We start from the raw sequence: 6,104 nt of genomic DNA, 5'->3' as shown, positions 1-6,104 counted from the left end.
AAAAAAAAAAAAAAAAAAAAAAAAAAACCTCCCTCCCTACCATGAAATTTGATACCAAAAGTATGCTAACCAATTATTTTTTTTTACTTGGCCTAATTTAAAGATTTATTACAAAAATCATCAAATTGGCTGAATTGTTAATGGAATACAAGAATGGTAATATTCATACATCAGTTAATTGTAAATTTGTTTTTGTTCTAAATATTGATTGGAATTTAACAACAACAGTTACCTTACCTTAGTTAAATCTAGATTCTCAAAGCCTTCACAGCAAGGTAATGTAGGTACTTCCTTCATAGAAACTCTCTTGTTTGCCTTTGATGATACCTAGAAAACATTGTCAATCAGTTTCATATCTGTATTTTAAAATTTCTTCACCACAAGCCTTCACCATTAGGTAAGAATTTTTAAAGCTCATCCGCATATAATAATTATATCAAACAAAAAACAAAAACTACAACAACCTTTTTATTATTAGCCTGTTAGCACACCCATTAACAAAATTAAAATCTCCCACAATCAAAATTATTTCTTGTGCAAATATATAAATACAAAGCATTTATCAATTTTATTAGTAAACAATTAATAATTTTAAATTTTAAATCACACTCAAATCAAATTTCTTTATGACCATGTGATAGTAATGCAAGCAAGGACCAACGGCAATATTCATTTCTTTTTCAAACTTCAATCAAATATATTCTCTTTCACCTACATGCAGCTTACTCTTCAGAGTTTAGAGTGAAGTTACAAAACAAAAGAATAAAACGATCGGCAACTACGATGTTTTCGCCGGCTACTTCAATCAATGCTGTACAAAAATTAATACCACCAAAATAAATAGCACAACAGGCCTGTAAAGAACCTTATTTACCTACACGAAGTTAATTTGCAATAGTATGCACTCATTTCGATGTTCCTTTCTGTTGAAAGTTCGTTAAAATGTCTACCAATTTTCAGACTACATGTTTGACTTTCAAGAACTGGCGGCGTAAACAAAGTTAAAGTTTAAAGTTCGGCAGTCGCGCCTGGGTGAGGCCATCAAAGAAGCCACGCATTCAAATCACATATTAGCCAATAAGATAATAGAAATTTCTCCTCCACCACGTGCTCAGGTGATGACGATTTACATCGCCCAAACTCTTTTTCCGTACATTGGGCTTCCGGGTTTTCTTACCGCGAGAAGAAAAAAACAGATCGTCATTTAAAATTAATTTGTGTATGACTATGAACCTTTTATTTTCATTTCATTTTTATTTTACTAGCCCTCTTTGTGATGACATAGATATTTCGGAAATGATAAATAATTTAAAAAAAAAACACGGCTCAAATTTGTTTACACTCGGTGGCGGAATTAGCAAGCCGAACCAACTATATTGAATGCTGTTACACTCACAATTTCAGAATCATAGATAGTACAATGATTAAAACGGCAGAGCAAGCCAAAATCGTCTCAATTCACATCACATGAGACATTTTTTTTCCAATGTGGTATCCATTCCTTTTCGATATCTGCGTAAATTTTAGAACTATTTTTTTGCTCTCCTTAAATGTTTTCTTCAACGCAGATCTAGGGCATAGGCCTAAGTGGTGAATCCCCACAAATTTCAACATGTTTGTGAAAAGTAAACAACTTCATCATTATAAAAATTGTATTTTCAATTTATTTTGGTGGATTTTATTAAATGTGTATAAACTTTAAAAAGAATGTATTTCAATTATTGAATCAATATTCTGACCTTAAATTCCGATGTTGAGCTCGAAAATTCGTAAATTCTAGGCCTATTCTAACCTACTCAGTAAGTATACTAATCAAGGTTCTGATCATCACTGCATGTGATTGCACATGTGCAACCACTGTGCAGTGTATACTAAGAAGTTCAAATGGGAAACTAATTTTCCGTACCATATGACATACCACGATGTTCAATCATCATCAATCAATGTGTTTGAATCGATATTAGGCCTACAGGAAAACAATTTGTTAATAAAACATTGATAAACATTGTTCATTTTGTAGGGATGCTTGAATACCATACAAAATTAAGGAATATCATATGAGTGAGTACTGTATGTGTGTAAACTTGTCTCTTTCTTAACTGTGCCTGGGATAGCTAGCTAAGTCCTGGTATTAGCAGCTGAGGTGGCTGCAGGCTTATGGCGCCTAAGCCTGTCTAGGCCTAGATACTGTAGCCTACACAGTGGCTGTAGGCCTATCTAACCTAGGCCTAAACTCACGATACGATCTATTGTATGATATTCTTCTCATAAATTAAATTTAGGCTTTTTGAGATTCGCGAAAGTAATAATGTCGCGAAAACGGCCGAAATTATCAATTCGCGAAAGTTTCTGGTTTACAGTATCTATTTAGGCTAGGCCTATTTATGAAGAATATGTAAAAATATCAAATTTTACAGCTCAGTAGTTGATTCTGTAAACTGTTTAAAAAAATGATGTAGAGAAATTCCATCAAATGGGCTCTAAAACCTTGGAGGAAATGGCGCTTCCCCCCTTGACCCCCAACCAGGGCTCTGCCCCTGGACCCCGATGACGGGGGGGGGGGCCCTAGGCGCCCCCCCCCCCTATACCCCCGACCTATTTTTATTTACTCTCTTGTTACTTTCAAATTTCTCCTGCTACTCAAATTCATAAATAAACCCCTGCGGTCAACAAATTTGCTTTACTGCACTGGATAACAGCTCTGGTTTATTTCTGGCTATTAAATAAAATTAATAAATAAAATAAAAATCTATAAAAAAAAAAAGTTTACTATAAAGGTATCAAAAAGTTTCTCCTTAACAATAATATATCATGCCTCTTGATGGCTTCACTGCTACATGGCAACAAATGAACTTTTAATTGAAGGTTAAAACATCTGCTTTACTACACTGGCTAACAGCTCTGCTTTACTGCAAGCTACCTCAAATCACACTTTTATAGTCTTTGTCTAGATCCATCACACCAACTATTTCAATTTAAATATTATTCAAAAAACACCTCCAAGAAGGAGAACATAAAAAATACAGACAAAATACAGAAGAAAAGCAAACAAATATTGAATAAAAAAACCATCCATCAACTATATTTGAGAAGGCACTAAGAGACTTTAATAGTAACTTACTTTGTTTCAGATCAATCTAATAATTATTTTATTATAAAGTTGCTCTATTCTGTATTATAACTCAGCTGATACACAGAGACAACACATAGACTGAATTAAGACCAGTGACCAAAAGACCACAGTTCAGCCGTGAGTTGCTTTATACCATGGAGGTATAAAATACCTCCATGTTTATACATAGCCCCGAACTGGTTCAGTAACCACAAAAAGCTTAGCCATATCTAAAGTATGAGTGATACCAATGCAAAAGAATTTCTTACCTGTTGAGGAGTACTTTTGTTGAGAAATGTTAAAATCAGTTTTTGTACTTTTCCATCTTAGCTTGATAGCTTAATGCTACTTTACGAAAAATGTTTCCTAAAGATATAAGAACAAGAGATGACACTATGAAGACATGGAGATAACTGATTGATTACATCATCCAATAAATGGCTTCTCATTACATACACCATGGTTTTCATACAGTGGTATTTCCATTTTTTTAATGTCAATAAAAATTAACAACAGACTAATCAGAATGTGTTATTAAAGAGACAGAGGCAGGGATATGCACATGTCCTACAAACACACACAACCATTTTCTCTACGAATGGCTGTCGGTACTGGGACCTTAGCAACAATATCCATCCAAGGGATAGGCAGAACCAACAGACCATACACAGTAAAATTATTGATAAAGTAAAGAGTATCTTAACAGATAGTTCCCACCCACTAAATGCATCTTTTACTTGGCTAGCTTAGAGTAAAATATTAAAATCACAAATCTGTAGAATAAAAAACTCATTTGTACCACTACCCATTAGAATTCTTAATCACAATATCAATTAAGTTTTAGGGCCTAATTATAATTTAGCTCTTTGTTTTTGTAAATCAATCTCCCACTCTTGTGATGTATCAACTGATTTTCCAAAAAGAACACAAATAAAGAAATTTTGAATGTTTTAACACAGTTAATGACCTGGAATAATTATAATGATGTTTTATCATAATACTTGTTATTAGTTAAATTACTTTACTGTTCTTACTGATGCACTACATGGTTGTCTGTGTTGCTGGTAGTAATATCTGAATATAATTATGATTTATTGGTTGATATAGCCGAGTCTGGTAGATTGTGCCCTCTTAAATGTTTTATATATTTTTTTTAAAACAACACTTTAAGATCAGTGGCACTCACAACCAATGCTGTTAATCCAAAAGGGTCAAAACTAGTTAAGATCACATTTTATAAAATTATCTAAATAAAAACAGAAACAGAAAGTCCCTTGTTTAGAACTGAGCCCATGTCCTCAATTTAACATTTTAATGATAATACAATTCTAATAGTTTGTATTAAGATTAATCAATGTATGTCAAAAATGTTATGATAATAAGTATATTTTCTATCTCATCTGTAAGCAAATATTTAGTTTTGATATATATTTTTTTTAAGTTTAAAAGTACAGTACCATGTTATATCCTAGCTTATCTCACCTCGACTGCAAGTTTAATAGGCCTAACCCAGTTTCATTTCAGTTACAATCATTTCTGGGTTATATAAAAATAATTAATTTTACTTAAATTACTTAAGTATTAAAGAAACTTGTGTTATAATATGGTTCATCTTACCTCAACCACTGCTTAACCAAGTTTCACATAATACAACATTTTTGATTCATATAATTTATTTTAGTTGAACTGTACTTAAGTTTGAAAGCACCATGTTATCTGAATTTCATGTTTTCCACAATTGACAATAAAGTATTACTGATACTATACAGACAGCTTATCTTAATCCAACACTTCTGGGTCTCATTTACTTTTATAATTAAATTTCCTTGACAAATACAGTGGTGGTGCTATGATTACATCATTATATATTCTGTAGTAGGCCTAGCTCCTAGAATTATGATTATAAACATCAGGTGTCCCAATTCTCCTGCAAGTTGCAGGGCCGTTGGAACCGCACCGGCTTTAGCCAGATCACTTTCTCTCAATTTTATTACTTTTTAAAACAAATATACACTGATACCTACTGTATATGAAGTTAGTATTAATGTTCGCAATAAATTGCCAAGTAGCAAACAGAAAATTCACACGCCCATTCGAGGACCTTCACACCGGCAGAGGTGATGTTGCCTAGCGTTAAGTTTGCAAGTGGAGCGAACAAGCAGACGCTGGGGGACAGGGGGCTGCAAGGACCCCAGTCGGGGGTTTTTGCTAATGAATATTCTTATTAAATTATAGCGCCACTAATTGGCTTGGCTGAGACGACGTCCAGGAAAAACAAAAATTCGCAAGCCGGCCGCGGCTGGCCTGGCCCAGGGCAGGAGGTCAGAGCAGAGAGGCGATAGCCAAGGCCTAGCCTAGACTACCTGTGGTACCTTTAAATCTCATAATTCATCTAGGTTTTCATTTATCTTATTCATTTGCTAACACATCTATCACTCACCACATATCAATAGCATACATTAAACAGTTTAAACAACGTAGCTCATGTGTAGCGGTTTCATTTATCTACTTTCCATAGAATTCCGATTACTACTACTATCTACTCCGCTGCCTCTATTATGGGCCAAGAATATAGATAGAGCTGAGAGGCCTAGGCCTAGTGTTCTAAAGTCCGCCCTCTTTTGTTTCTTCATGATAGTATAATGTAATGAGACAAAAAAAAACGAGAAATATATTTTTTAACACTACTGCAAACTAGACTATTAAAGAAGGGACGGGGACACTTTACTGAGTGTGCCAAATGGTCAAATCAATAAACCTTCACTACTCAAGGCATTAAACGTACCTTTTCTTTGGAACAGCACACCACGAGCACTGTTGGAATGGAGCCATATAAAAATGGAATCATTTTTCATTTTTTTCATGTGCATCGCAACAATTACAATCAGTCTCAAAATAAGAAAAATGTATTTAACTTTATATCTGACACCTTAAACTTAATATCAAATCAAAATCCTCTCTTACAGGTAACCACGGGGATTTCCCTTTCTTT

General features: G+C 33.9%; 1 long non-coding RNA gene across 1 annotated transcript in view; it reads right to left on the bottom strand.

Annotated features, from left to right (window-relative positions):
- Nucleotides 1–5,669, bottom strand: part of LOC117112002 — an 8,541-nt gene extending 2,872 nt beyond the window's left edge. The window contains exons 1-3 of the long non-coding RNA XR_004445959.1: nt 5,553–5,669; nt 3,382–3,478; nt 238–327 (exon numbers count right to left, since the gene is read on the bottom strand). This is a non-coding gene — a long non-coding RNA (uncharacterized LOC117112002). The remainder of the gene's footprint in view (nt 1–237; nt 328–3,381; nt 3,479–5,552) is intronic.
- Nucleotides 5,670–6,104: the final 435 nt, after the last annotated feature.

The sequence above is a fragment of the Anneissia japonica genome, unplaced genomic scaffold (assembly GCF_011630105.1).
Source record: "Anneissia japonica isolate Jap-2015-1 unplaced genomic scaffold, ASM1163010v1 scaffold54267_len14319_cov120, whole genome shotgun sequence".
Taxonomy (NCBI): domain Eukaryota; kingdom Metazoa; phylum Echinodermata; class Crinoidea; order Comatulida; family Comatulidae; genus Anneissia; species Anneissia japonica.
Note: the sequence above shows the minus strand (reverse complement) of the source record. Positions and strands in the feature narration are given on the sequence as shown.